The sequence below is a fragment of the Ischnura elegans genome, chromosome 2 (assembly GCF_921293095.1).
Source record: "Ischnura elegans chromosome 2, ioIscEleg1.1, whole genome shotgun sequence".
Lineage (NCBI taxonomy): Eukaryota > Metazoa > Arthropoda > Insecta > Odonata > Coenagrionidae > Ischnura > Ischnura elegans.
Window position 1 is genome coordinate 24,315,701 of NC_060247.1, and position 19,983 is coordinate 24,335,683.

General features: G+C 41.3%; 2 long non-coding RNA genes across 2 annotated transcripts in view; both read left to right on the top strand.

Moving 5' to 3' along the window:
• Nucleotides 1-2,934, top strand: part of LOC124174019 — a 44,390-nt gene extending 41,456 nt beyond the window's left edge. The window contains exon 3 of the long non-coding RNA XR_006868837.1: nt 2,770-2,934. This is a non-coding gene — a long non-coding RNA (uncharacterized LOC124174019). The remainder of the gene's footprint in view (nt 1-2,769) is intronic.
• A 9,332-nt stretch (nt 2,935-12,266) lies between these two features.
• LOC124174020 overlaps nt 12,267-19,983 on the top strand; it is a 61,919-nt gene continuing 54,202 nt past the window's right edge. Inside the window, exon 1 of the long non-coding RNA XR_006868838.1 lies at nt 12,267-12,384. This is a non-coding gene — a long non-coding RNA (uncharacterized LOC124174020). The remainder of the gene's footprint in view (nt 12,385-19,983) is intronic.

Below are 19,983 nucleotides of genomic sequence, written 5' to 3' on the forward strand. Positions count from 1 at the left end.
ACGGAGGGTGTAACTGGGTGGCGAGAAGGGTCGCGGGGGAGGAGTTGGGTTCAGACTGGTGGGTGGGGTGAGGGGCAAGTCTCGGGTGCTGGAGCCATGGGGCTCGGAAGCTGCAGGGGTGGCGAGGTTGACTAGTCCCGGGTTCAGATGTCAGCCATTAATTAGTGGCCATGTTTAATTGCGATCGGGTGTAGGGTGGGGTGATGGAGAGGTTTAAAGGGTGGAAAAGACGCCGAGAGGGGGTGGGTTGTGAAAGTATGGTTGCGAGTGAGTGATCGAGACTAGGGTAGGTAAATGGATCGCAGGGGAGGAAGACGTTAAAGTGGGGAGGAATGCAGGGCGGCTGGGGTCGGTCCGCTTGGAAGGTTTAACTTCGGAACATGGTGTCTACATCTACGGAGCCCCCTGCAAGTTAGCCCAAGGAATCGTGGAAAAGGGGTGAATGTATTTACCAACCTACGAAATGGTAAAGAATTAAAACTTTTAGAAACTTCATGAATTTACGCTGCAGGGATGTACACCTTTATGCGTGGCTTGATTTTGAAATTTTGCCGGTTTTACTAGGCTTCAATTTATCGATAAAAATCTAGGTGACTTATAAATTGCAATACTTCTGGTGTAATACATCGTCTTAAGGCACATTCCATTAATCGGGTCAGATTATTCAGAATTATTTATTGAGGTATTTTGAGGATTGACGAAGTATTTTTTTCCCGGAAAATGGGCACATCTTGAAAATTGATAAGCGAGCGAGTCTTTTAAACTTTCGTTCGTTATTCATGATGCAAATTGTTAACATGTAAATTAATTTTGGCTATAAGTGGTTTAGTTTTTCAGGTGTTGATTACAAAATTGGGAATATTAGCAATTGGCAAATTCATTATTTCATAGGCATCGCACATTTTCATCAATTGCTCCTTAAAATACTCCATGTAATTTATATATCTACAATTAATTGCGCTTTTGACCATGACCCTTGGCCTTGTTAATCTTAGCCGGCATCTCTTAACATTTAACACTTATCTCTCTGAGATTTGGTTACTTTGAGTCATGCTATCACCAGTAGTAGGCAAGCGGGAAGGGTCAAACATTCTGAAGTTGTCTTAACTTGCCCTGTGCTCTGGTACCATGCGAATCATGCTTCTCCCAGCATTAAGCAAGGGTGGAGGATATTGGACTGGGAGAGATCAATGGATTAAAAGCTCAGCCAAAGGAAGCAGGCCTGCGAGAGAAGGAGCAGACCCGTGCAGATGATAGGATTGGGGACGGGTGGAGGCGGGCAATGGCGCTGGCTGCCTCCTACTCGGGTGATGGACATTGGTCTCGACAGGCCCGTTGCGTTGGTGTGCGCGCGTGATTTGCGGGGCAGATGTGTAAAATGGGTGGGTGGGTCTCCCTTGGGTGGGTGGGTCTCACCCCGGCGGGGTGGATTAGGGGGACGGGCCAACGAGGCAGAGAGTAGCAAGGGCGAGCGGTTGGTTGGCCGGAGTTGTAAGGGGGAGACGAGGGGCCGCGTTCACGGTCTCTGAGGCATTGGTGATGAAGAGGAAAGCGGAGAGAATGAGAAGGCCGATGGTCCGAGAGATTGGATGAGAAGGATAAGGCCCCTCTCGCGAGCACAGGGGATGGGGGTTTGCACACACAGAGAGCATCATCATTCCTTTCCGCCGGCTCTCTCTCTCTCCCTCAGAGCTCGAGCAGTCTCAGGCTCTCCTGTCTCTCTTGAAAGGCCGAGCATTTTTTTTCATCCCGTCTGCCCAATCGTGCTTTTCCCCCTCGGACTCTCCTTTCTCTCCTCTCCGCAGATTCTTCTTTTTATTTGCAACTCGTGAAGAGGAATGGGGACTGTAAATTTTTATAATTTTTTTTAACGCCGCTGTTTGTTCACGGCGCGTGAGTCGAAGGGAGAGCGGCCGGGCGGACGCGGAGATTGTTCTTATCTTGCCTGTCGATTATTTGTGTTCGTCCTCTGGGCCGTCCTCTCTCCACTCTTTTCCTTTTTATCCTTTCTCTCTTCTGCCCCGAGGCCCTTCCATATCGCGCACATATCCCCTCGAGTTACCATCCTTTATGGTTCTCGATGGTGGAGATGTTTTGTGGCCACTTCAAAGAGATGAGGGAACAGATTTGCGAGCTCCTCTGGGCGCCTCATTCACCCCAGTCACTTTGTAGCCAAAGGCTGCTTGCTGCCTGTCAGCAGCGCAACTTTGACTTTCGCGTAGAGCGAGCGACGTTCGTGAATGGAGGATATGGTGGCAATGCCGAATTGGCTCGCCTGTGCCATTTTTCTCCGGGTGGAACGTTATGCCCGACATTAAATTAGCTCATAAATTATTTAGATAAAATATTTTCATGCGAGTTCCTTTAATTTTTTTCCAAGAGCAAAATGAAAATATTTATTTCAGACTGTTATTATTTTGTTTATTTAATTAAATTATGTTTATTAAGTTGCAGTTATTTCTTTGTATGGACTATAAATTTTACATAGCATATTAATTTTGGGAATTATTACGTATGTTTCACCATTATCTCACTGTTCCATCCATGGTTTTAAAAATCTAGTTTGTAAAATAATTTTAATTTAATTAATTAATATTCAAGTTTGTATATTTTTAGAGAATTGAATTCGAATAAATATAATACCTCTTATTCAAAATATTTGTAATTCTACAGATATGACTGAATTACTATTGTTAGGTTATTCTTGGTTCATTATATGAGAAAATGTCTAGGAAATTGTTTTTTTTAAATTTCTTCCCGTTATTACAGGATCGATTCCACAAGACTTACATTTCCTGCTCTTTGCACAACCCTCTTTTAGAGGACTTAAAGGAAGGCCTCTCAGCACCGTTGGATATTAAATGCAGCCCATAGTTCGCGCCGGAAAATCAGAGAATGCCTGTCGGAGGGTGCAGCTTAAAGGGAAAGGAAAAACGGAAGGTATTGGTGTAAGAGTGGATTGAATGAATTATAAGGAAAAGAATGAGGGAATGTGAATATGCCTTCTCTTTCCCTTATTCGTTTAGTTAACTTTATTTTGAAGCTAAGTAAGATAAAATTTTTACATAGCTTTTTTCTAATTCTCATTGAGCTTATTTTCAATAAATTGAGTAAATGAATTGACTCAAAGTCAAAATTGATGCTGAGGATAGATGCTACTTCAGTTTATTTACTCGATTTAAATGTTCCTATTATATTGAGCCAATAAGAAGCCGTACATTAACGTTTCAACAAAATCAATATAATGCTACATGAACTAATGATAATTTAGAATTCTCTCAATGATTTGTCTTTGTTTGTAATCAAATTTTAGACTTACGAATCCTTACATTCACTGTCTCGTTTTGCAACATTTTTTTCTGAAATATATTTCCTAACACATTCAATTTCTAGCTTTAACTGTCGATTTGACGTTGTTAGAATCTAATGTAGCTTTTATTTACTTTGGCTTGAAGAATCTGGATTTGAGCGGAAACCTATCGTGTTACTGGGAGTGTCTGTCATCTTCCTTGATGAGATGGGCAATTGATGATCGCCAAGCATCTCAATCTTCTCCCTTCGCACCCGAAGCCAACGCTATTTGTTTTGCCACCAGAACACAATCTCACCTCACTGACTAGCTTCCCCTCAACAACACTCGATCCCAACCGTTGTTCTCCCTCGGCCCCATCCCCACTCAGTAGCCACTTGCACTACCCCTTCCCTCGCCTCCACTCATTTGTTTCGCCCCACCACCAGCCCCCCTCAAAGTCTTTCCTTCTTCGTGCAACCTTCGTTTCCTCCACCATCTCCCCAACCCATCCCCCATACCTACTCGACACATGAGGGATTTCTGAACTTTGTCATATTTTTTTCCTCCCGTTCCCCTCTCTGAGATATCGCTGTCTCGGGTTGAGGGGTGCAGTCACTCTACCCCGAGGTGCCTCGTTTTCCTCCTGGATATAACCCTCTCTCTCTCTTTCTCCTCCGCTTTCCGTGAGATATTTGAATTCGTTGCGATACTAATATCTCCTTTCGGACATTTTGTCTCCGAGGCGCGCAAGGCTTCACCCCATTTTGCCCTCATCCTTCCGCCGTTTCTCTTTTACCCTCCACTCGTCTCGCGGTAGCGCTGTCTTCTCCGTTCTGATTTATGCCTCACACTCGAAAATGGCGAGAGGGGTGTGAATATATATATGTATATTGGGAAAAGAGACGGAGGAACGCTCGTCCTGAGTGTGGAGGAGGAGGAGGAGGGAGAGGTCGGATCTCTACCGTGGGAAGCAAGTGTGGCCTTACCAAGGGTGTGAGGGATCGTATGGGTTAGTAAGGAGGAAAAGAGTGATGTATATATATTTTTTTCCATCCAAAACCTACTAGCAGTCCTGGTACCCCTTCCCATCACTCGTAACCATTTACCGTTTCCAGCCTCTTTTATTCTGACCCTAATTCTTTTCGTCCGCGGTTTTGTGGCAACGTTTTTTTTCTATCGTTTCGCCGTCCTCGTTGATTTATTCGCCGGATCTTTCCCCTCTTATTCTTATCCCTACTTTTGCTTGTTATCGAGTGATGCTAAAGACGCCGGTTAGTGGCCATAAGAGTGACGTGTATAAAAGCTTTGTTTTCTCTTTCTTCTCGTGCATTTTATCGCATTAGGAATATCCTTGAAATGCATATAAAGGACTAAATACAACCGAATCAGGCGTGACAGAGTGTAAGTTTAACACATTTAAATATAATGTTATTGCACTTTTCCAAATTGTTTGTACGACACATTTCCGCTCAAAGAGTCATCATCTGGTACAAGATAGATTCCACAATTTTTGTACCACATGATTGCTTTTTGCGCATAAACGCGTCGTACGCATTAATACAACTTTGGAAAAGTGCAATTACATGTTATTTTAACATATTTACCATTTTTATTCGGTAAAATGATTAAATTACTACCTTATAGGCATGTTACCTACCTAATTGAAATGTGACGATACAATATTTGCCATTTTCACAAGTGCCACCAAAATACAATCTCATCTTAGGCATTTTCTTTGCGGTCACAATTTTTCATTAATACATCTGTTTCTTTTTCTTTGGTTTTATGGTAAATTGGTCGAATTCGTGGTCCTCTTACATCGGAGTTAGCTTTGCTTTATTTGACCAGATCTCATGTATTCCTGTCAAAGGTTTTAATTTTTCTTCTTGCCAGTCCGTAAAATTCCATAATTTAGAGGAGAAGAGATATTTGTATTCGTCCCAACAAAACAACATAAATTTCTCTCAAATATATTGTATCTATCTATATAAGTTGCCATTAAAATCATGTTTCAGATATTTGGATAAATCCTATATTCTTTTTTGTGGTACAAGCTACCGACAAAACACTTGCTTCTGCCAAATACATGGCCTTTTTTCAGCGCCCGTTTCTATAAGCGGATTTTTGAGTGCCGTCAAAACAAATAAAAAATGATTTTAAGAAATTACCTGTTTACCATTAAATTCCTTGAAAACGTAGCTTAATTTTTTTTAACATGGAAACGTAGCTTTAGTTACTGAAAGCTTTTTGCAACGGCGGGTATCATAGCTACGCTTTCCTTCGAGGCAATCATCGCGTTGTTTACCCTCTCCGTCATTCTCGCCCATTCACTGTTCTTGTCAGACGCTCTCATGCCAAGTTATCCCTCTTTTTACCCCATTCCCGCATTTCCGTCTGGCCCTTTCTTTGTGGTTATCCGAGCGGTTGGCCATCTTATCCACACAAAAGGGCCGTTCGCGTCTTTTTCCACGCCCTTCCCCCGACACCAATGGTCGCTTCCGCCCTTTACCACGCCGAGCCTCCTCACGCCTCGCCGCACTGGTTTTTCGCCCTCGAAAGGTTTTTGCGTCGTGCCGTGAAGAGGCTGAGAGGAAATGTCATCCCCCAATGTGTGTGTATGTGCTCTTCTTCTCTGCGGGAAACGTGTGGCGTGGTGTTTATGCTCGTGTTTTATGCTCGGGATGAAAACTATTTTTCTTCGTGATGGCCTCTCTCGATTTCCGTTTCTCATGGCCGTCTTCTGTTCCATTTCGAGAGGGAGCGCATGAGGACGAAGAAATATATGGGGCGACGTCTTTGAAGCGTCAACGTTTCCTCAGCGGTCATTTTTTCTGCTATGACGCCGCAGCACACGGAAACAAGTTTTAGGAATTTGCATGCTCGTCAAAAACAGCCTGCAAGTTATGACTTCTAGATTATTCGTTTTCAAAATACCAAGTTCCTGTCGGTTACTTTTACATAGCTTGCTTGATAAATTATTGGAAAGTTTTCTAGTGGCTAAATAAGAATTACTGGTGGTCGTAACTGTGGAGTTTTCTTTGAATAAATGGGAATTTTCTCTGATTATGGGATTTTTCCACTATCATTTAATACACTATTTTTTGATAAATATAATATTTAATATTATTTTTATATAAAAAACGTAAAGATGCATTCTGATCACTGTAATTCAAGCTTATACCTGGAAAAGAAGCGTGTCTAAAATATACACTCCACTATTTATTTATTGAATGTAGGTACTCACTATCATTAGAACTGCTTGCTCTGGGTATCTTCTCCAGAATATACACTTAACCTTTCTCTCCTTTTACTGAAGACCTATCCTGCAATATACATTATGCATGCGAGGTACGGTAGTGGTAAGGAGGCCCTGAAGGATCACCCAGCAAAGGAGAATAAATGTTGTCTTTACGCTCTGAAGTCGTTATGCTCATATGGGGACACAATTTTTACAATAACAGACTTATTTTTGATATAACCGTCATTTCAATCGAAGGCATTGATTAAATTTTCATGAATTAATATTTGCTCATTCATGGAATAGTGAATAGCTGAAATAAAATTAAACGATTTAAAAATAAATTATTAAAACATTAAATCATACCGTTTTCTTAGCAATCGTCATATTGAATAATATCCTGCGAAATAAAAAGATCTAAAAAATAGTAAGTTAGTCATTAAATTGTGTAAAAAATACATCATTTGAGTTTATTTCATTAGTAAAACAAGTTTTCTTTTTTATAAATATCTGTTATTTATAAAAAAGAAAAAATATTATTGTCTTCTTTATAAATATCTGATAGGTTATCAGTTTTGATCGTATTTTAAGGCCCGTCCCATGCTTTACATCTATGATTCAAAAGTGATTGCCACGTGGGCGGATGCTTTCTGGGGGAGGTAATGACCTGCGGACACGAAGACGAGTGCACGAGCATGGGCCCATCCCCGCTCTATTGCTCCACGAATTCCATCTCCTTTCCTCGTCCGTGGCTTCCGTCCCGCGCTAATGTAATAAAGTGCCCCCCTCACCCGTCAATCTACGCGGCTCCGCAACCGACGGGGGCATGCGAATTGCTTCTCCTGCCTCGCTCCTCCTCGTCGCATATTCCTATCCACCATGCTCTTCTCGCGATTGTGATCGACAGAGCTTCCAGTTTTTCCTGAGGTCGAGAGTATCAAGATTACAAAATATACTTCCTAACCATTCCCATATCATAACCATCACTAGAGATGCGTGAAAATCGCAAATGCGATAAATGCGACATAGATGCGATGACTGGACTCTTATGATATTTTTACGCAAATTTGCCTTTTCGAATGCAAAATTCGTACTTTTTGTGCCGAGCGCAGTTTAAATGCTCCGCCGACACTAACCGCTTAAAGCATGTGAGCGACTGGCCAGCTACTAGTCGGCTGGGACTCTACGTGGCCGCGAACTACAAGTGGGCGCGGTCAAGCTACACCCCCGCCACTATATGTCTTATTCCTTTATTTATAATTGTTCTATTCATATTTATTTAAAATATTCTGTATTTTGTCATATATCTGTGTTTCACTACATTTTATCGTCATCTACCTCATTATGAAAATAAAAAAATAGACGCTACAAAATGCGATAAACTGTAATTGAAAGTGCGATAAAATAAAAATGAAAGTGCGATTTTCACGTATGACTCATGGAAGCGCTGAAAAGTATGACGGAAACTAAATCCCGAACTGGTTAACACTGAACCCGAGGTACTACAGCTAGTCAGAGTAGTAAGATGACACTCGACCTCTGATCTCTGGTGGTAAAGTGACTGGTCATTACAAATTCGAAATAAGTATATTCAATCCTATGTTCAAGATATAGTCATGTGTAATTATAATCTAAAGTTGTCTCATGCCTTAAACGATTATTCAATATTCAGCTTATTAAAACAACTTGTCTGTTTCCACACTATTTTATTTTCACCCACCATGGTCTCGGCAACTTGTGCCATTGTCAAGGCAATGGCACCTTGACAATGGCACTGGTTGCCGAAACCATGGTCGGTGAAAATAAAACAGTGTGGAAACAGACAAGTTGTTTTAATAAGCTGAATATCAAAGATTTCCTCCGCATCACGCCGGACACTGTATCTTTGATTATTCAATAACTAATCCCTCATTCATTTAGTTTTTACTGGTTTACTTCGGTGAATTGACTTGTTTCATTTCTAACACTACGTCATCGTTTTCTTCTAGTCTTTCCACCTCACATTTCCCACCTTTTTCACTGAAATCGGCAGCGATAGTTCCGTTTCCCGCTCCCCTCCTTGCACACTTCCCCGCCACCATCACTCAATCCCGCTCACTTCTCCCATGGGCTCCTTCTTCTTCAATTTTCGTTTCCCGGTGACGGTTAATCGACTCTGACGAAAAATGCTTTTAAGGTGGCCAAAGTACATCCATCTGTATCTCGGTCGAAGACCTTTAAACCTTCCTTCCACGTACATAACTTCTTCCTCTCTCCTTATTTTCTCGCTGTAGATCAATAATTTGAAGCAGCAGTTTGAAACTACCCACATTCCCTGAATATTTCCTGCGTGGAGTAAAATTGACATGAATCATCAATTCTTCAATAAATTTTCTTTCTATTAACGTTATCGTAACGTAACGTAATCTGCAGTTCTTGATATATTAAGAATATTCTTGGCAGGAAACTGTCAAAACTAAATGAGTGGGTTTGTTGGTTTATTTTACTGTGGCGTCAAAGCCGTTATACCACGAGTCTAATTCACGAATCAGCGTTTCAGAATTACTTCATTTACTAAGGGTAATTTTTTCCTCTGGATGTTCACTTCGGTTCTAAATAGACGTGGCTTGTGTACATGAATGTATAAATGCACCAGTTAAACGTATCCATGAGTTTTGAGGAATGGCAGATCAACAATGAGCATGCAGTTGCTATTTGGATTATATTTTTTTTAATATAAAATATTAGATTTGCTCACTTTACCGTAGTCGTATCTCGCACTTAGAGTAAACGTCTATTGAGTCCATTGTTTGGGCAAAGATGCATTTTTTGACTTCTCTAGGATTGTACTAAGTACTATCTAAAGAATTTAGGATTAAATTGAAGAAATATGAATTGGCCAGCACAATGCCATCCGTAACCTTAATCGATATTAGGCTCGTTTACAAACCCCATACCTTCATTCTTCGCTCCACTTCATCATCTCAGGCCACATTGATAAGGCAGAAGAATATGATAATTTGATAAGTATTTTCAATTTATGAATTAAAATTTTCGTACATCGACATTTATCTCAGGTGCTTGCAAATACGTTTGTTTTAGGAGATAATGGTCTGTGACTGATCCCATTTCTGATTCCAGCCGAGTCTTTGGGAAAATGGGAAAGGCCTTGAATTTTATGAAGAGAGGATTTTCTGTCTTTTAGCATGAAGAATATATTGGCTGGTCGACGTTTATTTGCTGAAAACCATGAAAAAATCATGATTCTTTGTTGTATTCTAAGGTTGGGCTGTGGATAACTCATGAAATGAACCATGAACAATAGACGCCACAGGCACCAGCTATTGTTTCTAGCTAATTATTCTTAATCGATAATTTTATACCGTATGATAAAATTATACAAATACAATATCTATGAGTAATGCAGGGTTGATTTTAAATATTCAGACCTTAACGTAACAGCAATGAAGGAAGACACCTACGTTTCGCAGGGAGGAGTCATTGAATGGAGAAGGGAAGCGCTTAAAAGTGTAGGTAAGGAGAATACTGCGGAGAGGGAGGGATGAGGGTGGTTTTGGGAGGGGGGGAGGTTGAGACGCCACAGGAGTAAGATGGAAGAGCGCGGGCGTCCGGGGCGAGGCGAGAATAAATCCATCAAAGTCTCTTAGCACCTCGATCTTATTCTCCTTGTTCGTCGCTGTGGAGGAAGGAAGCGGGGGAAATTCTTAAGAAGATGGTGGATAGCCCGAGTTGGGGTTGGGAAAGCCTTCTTTGCTTTAATCATCGCCAGTTTAAGCCAAAACCGCCCTTTTTGTTCAGGGGTAATCGCATATCTTATCTGTTCGGAATGGTGTATTTCCATAAGCGTTTCCGACTGATAAGGATTGTGCTTGGAACAAAATCAAGGGCCCAACATAATAGGTTCTCCTCGTGTTCCCTCGGTCGTTATACGCATGCCGTGACTTGAAAATAAAACGGTTGATTGGCTTCCAAACGTCTTATTTGAACTACGGATAAAAAATTTTTATCGCCAGCTAAACTCAACTTAATCACACAAATATCTTTCTCGTTGGTATTAAAGAATATATTTTTAAATTTATTTGGTGTCATTATTTACTCGGATTGCAGGTTGATTTAAACTAATAATAGTCATAAATCACGCCGTTTGTGGATTTATCTAAAAAAATACTTTTTGATATGGATGGAGAGAGCATATTAAATAGCGTTGGTATATACAATGTTAACAGTAAATTGTGTGGGATATTATTTTATTCAAAATCTATTAGAAACTCTTTTATTAACGAAGTGGATTTGCAATGTTTGCAGTTATGAATTATATAGAAGCCTTTTTTGCTAAAAAAAAAGAGCGAGAGAAGATTATTTTTAAAATTTTGATATACTTCTGCCTAACTGTAAACAGCATTTCCATGGCGTATTGGTTTACGTATAGAATAGAATTTTCTTATCCTATACATAGATGAATTCACGTCCAGATGAATTAAAACGCGTTAAAATCCTACCATTTGATTCATGCCATGGGGTGCAAACCATCCGCGAAGGATGCATTATTGCCTTTCCGTTTACTTGATACCCCGGAACCGTTGATGGAAAAAGACCCTCCAGACCCTGATCGCGACGGGCAGTCTTTTTATGGAATTTATTGGTCTGAATCATTTATATATTCTTTCATATCGAGGCCTTTCCGACGGATGGCTTGTTCCCTTGCAGGGGGGGAGGGCGAGATCGGGAGGGGTGGTTTAGGTTCCGGATGTGGGGGGGGGAGGAGGGGGTATCGGAAGTGCATGTGGTGGCGGTTCGCAGCGTGGAGTGCTGGAAAGACGTTTTGGAGTGGAGGCAAGGGGAATGGCGTGTGAAGGAGTGGGGAACCTTTCGGGGGGGCAGCTGGAAGGCGGAAAAAGCATCGCCCCCGTGGGGCGGACGCGAAGGGATCGCCCTGGGGGTGGAGACGGGAAGGGGACGTGCGGAGGGATTCGGCCAATCAGAGTGTCGGCCGCTGGCGTGGGTGGAGTGGCAGGAGGACGGACATTCGTCGAACGCGCAATGATCCCCTCGAGTGTGTGCGGCCGGAGACACACGTGCCCCGCGGAATAATGGACGATTAGGAGGGTGGTGCATGGGTGTACGTTTCCACATCCCTCAAGCCCCGTTGAGGTTTTGGGAGGAGAGATTTTCCTCGAAACCCTTCCAGTCCTTCCTCCGCGTGCATTGTCCTTACCGATTTTTCATTCCCACCATAGTTCTCCACCCTTTCAAATCTTGCCACGGTCCTAAGGGCCGTTTAGGTCTTAATCGACATATCGCTAAATGTTTAGCCGTCAAACGTGTCGTGTATTTTACCATGAAAGGCATAAACCACGCCATTAGGATACTGAATCCGTTATCACTTAAATTTTATTATTTTTACTATAATTAGACAAGTGTTCAAAGTTTCAATCACTCATATCGGAAATATAATTTGTTTGTATGTAGTCATGATTATCAAATGAACTCCAAAATACTAATCCAAGAAATTAAGAAAAGCAACGTTACCAGGGTATAAAATAAAAATATTAGGGGTTTGTATCAAGGGACTACCATTTTCTGTAATACCGTAATATATCCGTAAGTTTCGGTGGTTAGGGTTAAGAACCATATAGTAAAGACCTACCAATTTTAGGGGTATTGATATTAATCATTTCTTCCATTAACACAAAAAATTAATGTAATTAATTACTTTTCTCAGACTTTACACGGAAATGGGGTTTCCTGAACCTAAGGTTATCTAAATGAGGGAGCAGTTTCCAGATACAATGACTGATGGCGAACCCGTGCTTGATATATGGGAATATGAGGAGGACTTCCATGGATTCTTGAGGTACAAATTTCACTATAATTAAGCAATTTTATTGCAGTGAAAAAGTTAAACCACAAAGTGGACCTTTTCTCCCAAGTACTTTATAAATGCTACAGAAGTAGAAGGCATTCCTTATTCACCCCAACTTGTGGATATCTTATCTGTATAGTTTTGTGCAAACTAACAATTTCAAAATTCAGTGATAGCTAGATTGAAATGGGAGAAGCGTATGTTTTCCATTCATTTATTCAGACTGAATGAAATGCCGGCTGACATAAATAACCTCTTCAAATCTTCTGCCTAAATGAGTAACATTTTCTTATGCAAGCGCTCACGCTGGCTATTGTTGTACCAGTACCAGTATACGCACCACCTATGTAAGACGGAATTAAGAATTGTCACTTAATTTGAGTGGCCTCCACATTCACAAGCATTTTTTCTGCTGAATTGAAACATTTTTGGCATGCATTCTGAAGAGAGTGTTATGTTCATCATTCAGTTCCCTACAGTCCACATTTCTATTCGGATTATAGGATGCTACCTCTTGCGCATTTTTTCCCAGAAAGAAAACCTTTGGATTCCCTTGGGCCGTGCGATCTTTTATGAAATTAAAGTAAGAGAATCAAATGGCTGGGATCCACTTGGGTAGAAATTGGACTTGCCAGGCCCTGAACTGAGTGGCTTTTTCGTCGTTCTTAAGAGTGCAAGTCCGGGGAGGGGGGGGGGGGCATGTGTACAAATCTCATTCCATTTCCCGAACATATCCTCGTCTCAATTATGGTACCTACCCTCCCTCACTCGCGACTGCACACTCCCTCGTCTTACACTCCTTCAATCTTGTTCCGAGCCGGAGTTACCGACATACTTCTTTCATTGGCTTTGATAGTAATTTTTTTCCTCTGGTCCATCTCATTTGTCCGAGTAGAGGCCCTTGAGATACTTGCCGGAGGCTCTTTCCGTAGCTCATGTTTCTCTCCTCTCTGCCTTCTCCATATTGTCTCGTCCTTGCTTCCCTCTCTCCCCGCCCCAATCCGTCCCAGGATTCAATTTTGCTTTACGACACGAGGAGACCCTCTTGTTCTCGTCATCTCTCCGCTCGTCCCTCGCACCGCTCTAGCCGGCTGACAAAGTCGCCGTGATTCCATTTCCGTTCTTTTTTATTTGCAATCGACGCTCAAGTCATCTACCACCTATCCTCCTATGACGTCCATTTGAGTGGATATATATTCCGGTTTACTTCAATATCCATCACATTAGCCTTCCTTGACCCTTCTTCAGTTCCTCCTTCCTTTCGATACGAATTGTATCAAGTAATGTAGAAAATATACAGTTAAACCTAGGATAGTTTTCATATTTGCTTTCCTAAACTCTCAAAAGTTATAGAGTCTTTGATATTTATGACTTGTATGGTGAAGAAATTTAACTGCATGGCTTCTTGAGTATGTGTATGCAGCAAGGTTGTATCTGGTGATTTTATATTTAAAAGTCACTTCCGTATTCCATGAGTCTATATAAAGTGATTGTCTTAATTATTGATTTGGAATTTTTGTATATCTCCATTAAAACGTTATTGGTTGCAGGGCAGACCATTAAATCACTTTTCATTTTTTCCTAGTGTTTCATTCATCTTTTCAAGCTATTACGCTCTCAGTAGCTCACTCAAATGTCAGATTCATCTTATACGGACACGGTTTAGTATGCATGACTCAGCGCGTGTGTTTCATCAATAATGTTGAAAATCTGTTCCGTCAACATCCCAATCATTGCCAATGTGAATATCTGGAGTCCACTTATCACATTTACAGAACCTGAGATTTGTGAATATTGTCTAATTATGCACTTCGGTCATTAGGCTGGTTTGAATTATAGGAATAATATATCACAGAAAAATGCTGATTCAAAAGGTGTCAGTGCACATAAAAAGGATAAATGATGAGGCCGATTGCGCAAATGGGGCAGACGCTGCTTAGACTACTCCCTCAACTGCGTAGCCTATTCTTAAATAATGATGCCACATAAGTAAGCCATTTCCCTTCAATTTTTCAATCGGAAAAATACATGCAGAAATAGTAATTTTTTCTCTCGGTTTACTTCCGTGATGCTTCGTTTGCAAATACTCAATCCAAACTGTTGGGAGCTTGGAGACAAGGACTGGTATGGTTTCATAATAAATTCCTTCTTATCATAGATATCACTATCACCCTAGATCAACCAACGCTGTAGAGAACCCAGAAGGCTTAATTCAAACTTTCTAGATCCTTACTAACGATTGTCATAAGGATCCTACGGAAAGGAAGTTATATTGGAGGAAAATATTTTTTTCGTGAGGGAAAATTTTTTGGCACATATTTCTCAGTAAAGATAAAGGGAAATCGGAGGGTTTATTCTAAAACGGACTTTTTTGTGTTTTTTCAAAGGGTTTAATGGTGGTCCTTCCCCATAACGAACCCCTCTCAAGAATGCCAATCTGATTACGCCGCGCCGTTTTCCCCGCCACTCTTCAAGCCTATCCACCTCCTCCTCACAGCCACCACGCCCTTACTCTGACCCTATTCTACCATTCTCTCCCTTGAGCCTTTTCATTGGACCAACCCCTCACTCTCCCGTGTCCTCCATAGAAAAAATAAAGCGAGCCCCACACGTCATTCACCGTGTCCCCACCACCACCATCACATCCCAATACACGACATTTAAATTATTTTCATTCAATTTTGTTTATTTTTTTCGCATTATGCCGCGGGAACCGCGCCATTTGCAGACCACTCAGATTCATCCCCATATAAGCGTGCAGCTTCCACCCCATCCACCGTGGTGGATATCGCCTAATTTTCCGCGTTGCGTCCTCCCGTTTCAACGGCGACGCACGGTCGAGGAACACCCACTAGCACACGCATGCCACTGCGTGCGCGGTGTTGTTCATTTCAGTTTTTTTTCTTAGCGTGCTCATGCATGCGTTTAGTCATCGCTTCCTTCCCCCGGCCACATCACCCCTCCGGCAAAAAGATTCCGCCGAATGCGGCTGCCATAACGGCTTCCCTCGCCTTCCCCACGGCAGTTTAGACCCGTGAGCACGAACAAATGCGGTCTTGTGTTCGAGTCCCATTGGAGGAGGAAGGCCCTCAGTATTTTTGCAAGCGGACTGATTCGCGCATTGTGCGTAATTAGCGTGAGATTAGTACGACAATTAGACTCGAGAGAGCATTTAAATGCCTCCAAATGGGTCCGCAGTATTTTTCTTCGCTAAAATGCTAATTAACTTTAGCCAAAGCGGTTGAAGAAAGATTTCCCCCGAATAGCGTAAGAATCTCGGAAATCCATCAAAAAAGCCCTAATTGCCACTTAGTTTGTTCACTTATCTAATATCTGATGAATACCTTAATTACAAATGTTGATAATCACGGAAAAAATTAGAATTGCCATCGCAAGAAACAAGGCGTGGAGTTGTGACGAAATACGATGATTCGTTTCCACCAATATCAGAGGCATTAAAAAGTATGCTACGAATCATTTACCTCTTCGCCTTCAATTTTTTTATGCATCCCAGGTATTATGCATGCAAAGACTTAGCATACTCATTTGAATAACATGGATTTTTGTCTTCAAATTTCGCCTCTATTGATAAAGTGGCTGTTAAAGTCCACCCAAGCAAAATCGAAATCAGTAATTAAACATTTTATGCATAGGTATATATGTATTTTTCCCGTTCATAGTTTAATGGAAATTGATTATTTCTTTGGTGTGTTGAGTTGATTTACATGCATGGACATAGTGATATTCAGATAAGAAGACTAAGATCAATCGGAGACCTACCCAACGGACGCACAGCCTTAGATCCCAACAAAGTACTACCCATATTATGAAATGAGCAATTTATGCTCACTAAATTGTTATAATATGCCAACAGGTAATCGTTTTAGTAACTTTCCCCGCCCATATAATAAAAAAAATTCAATTGTGGCGTTAGTAGATCGTTTCAAAATATTCCTCATGAAACCTATTTGAGCAGGCCATTATTATACGTAAAGTTAATTAAAAAAATTATCAAAGTGCTTACCCCTAGAAATGTAGTTAACTGTGACTTGATTTCATTATAACCTTTGCGGGCGTTTCCGTAGATTTTTATATAATTTGATCCTAATTCGGAAAACGTGAGTTGTACCGTTCATGTTTTGGGTAGCATAAAAATATTACAATATTCATAAATATGACAATAAAATGATTGGACTCCTTCAGGTATCAGTAGGTTAGGTATCGGTAGATCCCCAAAAACAGGTTATTGATGATTTACCTTTAGCACTAACTAAAACTTTATCAAGTTCAAAGCTTTAGTGACGCATCGACCGCAATGCCACTGGAAATGGGCAGTAGGTTGCCCTTAACAGGACTTATGTCAACAACCCGTATCGCATATTTTATCACCGCTAAGATAAATTTTTTAGAGAAACACATTCTATTAATTTTCCATTAAAGGAATGAGTTTCTCTAAAAGTTATTCTAAGTTACCTTGCCTTCCCGTAAGTTTCAAATGTCATCAATTTTAAGAAAAAGGCTATTCGGGCTTCCAGCCTGGTGGTCTCCCTCCATTCTGCCGACGCATCGGAACACGAGTCGGGTTCCATCATCAGGGCTAATGGGCAACATCAATTTTAGTTTGCAGCTATGTCATGTTCCGGTTAACACTAACCAGATATTATATATACGGCCTATAATGGCTATCCCGAGAAAATAGTGATAAACGTAGGGGGTTCAAATCATCTTGGACTCCTTAAAACGCGATGTCTGTGCCCACTAGACAGACGAAATTCGTGGAATTCTGCGAGGACGGAGATTTCGAGGCCTTGCTTGTTATATCCCCGTCGGCGTCGCCTACGCCTTTCGCTCCAAGTGGTTGACGAGAGGAACTCGATTTACAAATTTTTGACCCGTCCCTTGGTTCCTTTGACGTTTCGCCTTTGATGCTTCGCCGTGGCGCTGCAAAGTCTTCTTGATCTTTTATCCCTCGCCTCGTGTGACCCTGCCTCGTAGTCCTCTCACCTTTCTGCCCCTCCTCCCTCTCTCTCTTAACGCATGAGGTCTGGAAGCGGAGCGTTGGTCGTTCGATTTCACACGAGACTGGCGACTGAAGGCGTGAAGAGTATGGGAGGGCGAGAGGAGTCATTGGAGGAGGAGAGGGTGGCCTTCCCCTCATTCAAACTCCTCCACCTCAGGCCGCCCTTAGAGCTAATATACGCAAGAGCGCTCAAGGTGTCTGCGCAGTAACCGAAAGTTGGGATCAACTTCGAAACCGAAGCTTAAGAACCACTGCGGGGAAATGGAAGCCTTTTAATTAGATTTTGTTAAAATCCAGATACGTCTCCTTTTCCGTGGGTGCCTTAAGCAATAAAAAATAATTTCCAATTGAAATGAACAGCAGAAAACATAATCAAAGATACATATTGTATGTTTCACCATTTTTTTAATGAATTTACTCAGGGTTTGACGCTATACACTATGTTATCTCATAGGTTTACCTGACCTGAAAATATGACTCTTGAGAATGACGTAGTGTATAGGAGAGGGTGGACTTCCCCTCATTTAAACTTGTCCTCCTCATTCAGGCCATCCTTATATGTAGTTGATATGCGCAAGAGCGCTCAAGGTGTCTGCGCAGCAACCGAAAGCTATTATCAACATCAAAATCCAAACTTCAGCGCCACTTTGAGAAATAGAGAAAGTTGGGAAGTGGGAGTCTTTTAACTAGATTTCTTTAATATGCATATACTTCTTCTCCGTGTGCGTGTTTAGGTAATAGAAAATCAAATTTTCAAACGATATGAGCAGCAGGAAACACTATTTTGTTATTATATATAGTTATTAGAAACAGAATACACTAATACTGTATGCTCCACAAATTTTTTTAAAGATTTGAACCAGGTTTTAACTCTATGCACTTCGTCATTCTCAAAGGTAGACCAGATCTGAAATATTATCCTTTGAAAATGACATACTTAGTGTATAGCGCTAAAATCTGAGTCACATAATTAAAAAAATTGTGGAACATTAAATATTAGTGTATCTGTGATTATGCTTCCTGTTACGTAGTTCCACCAAATATCACCATCCACCCTTAAGTTTGAAATGAAAAACGTTAAAATAAACTGTGACGTCGTAGTCAGCCCATCAGATCCATTACGCGATCTCAGATAATAGCATTTTCATCTTTTACCATGCGTAGGAGTGAAAAATCACTCTTTTTATTATTCCCGAGATCTTACCTGTGTCTTGTGCATACAACATACTTCTTTGGTTCCCTGCTTCAATTTTGTTTAACTGCTACTTCTTGCTAAAGCAAATTATGCTGATCTGCAAACACTGCTAACGTGACCATTTTAATATAAACGCAGAATTTAACGTGAATGAAAATTGAACTTTGTTTTTCCGCATAAATATTTATTGAAAAACAAAGTTCAATTTTCATTCATTATGAGTCAATTCCATAAAGTGACGCCTCAAATCATCCACTCCTGTGGAATTTAACGTTCAATCTTGCCCTGTGATCTCTAATACTTATACCTTTATGGAAGCGAATGTCAATTACATGTTACGCCTAATAATGAGATTTAAAAGATTTATAACAACTTTAGATTGATATCACCGCCATTTTATAAACTCACACTATAACATAAATAAGGCACCCATTTATTAATATTACTCAAATGAGTATTACAGTGTGTTATTACCATTGGAGTACTTTTGGAGAAATTTTTGTCACCAAGGGACTCTCCCTTGGGGAAAAAAGTACTCCAATCATTTTACTTTCTCCTCCCTGTAGTGCCCCAGTGGGATGGATGTTATTATCGGAGGAAAGGCTGACATAGGAACCCGTTAGCACTAGTTTTCTAACCTCCTTGGCACGCTCTATTGCCTGCTCCATCCCGCCCCGACTTTCTCGCCTTGACTCGTGACGTGTCGCCCCTCTTCCACCTTACCATTGCCTCCCCTTGTCCCCTTTAGCCAGCAAAACTTACCCACCAATTCCTGCAACCACCCATACTCTCCCCCCGACCACTCCCTACCCCCGGCTTCTCCCTCGACGGCAGTCAGCCCTCTCTGGTGTCCACCGACCAAAAAGTCCTTCAACCCCTTCCTCTTCCTCCCTTGCAAACACTCCCACTCCTCTCCTCCTCCCCCAACCGCCGTTCTCTTCGGCTCCTGGATCCGATCGTTAGGTTTCAGCAGCAGCCCCTTTCTGGACTGGAAGCGTCTAGCGGAAGGAGATCGGAAGCCATGAAGAGAGGAAGAGGGGGGGGGGGGGGGAGAAAAGAGGGTTGCAAACGGACGCGGCGCGATGGACGCTGGTGTCGCGTCGCCATGGAAGCGAAGACTGAAATGCGCACCGCGCCATGTCATCATAATTTCTGTTTCCCGATGATTTTGCGGAATTTACATTTCTTCGGTGCCTACTTTCCGGTAACATTTAGGGATTATTTATTTATCAAATTGTCCACATACAGCATAGTTTGCCATTTTATAGTGGCACAGTATAACAAACTTAAAAAGTTCAAACACAATCAAACATAATAAATTAAATAAATAACAATACATTGAAAGTAAACTATTTGACCTTAAGAGTTTCTATTA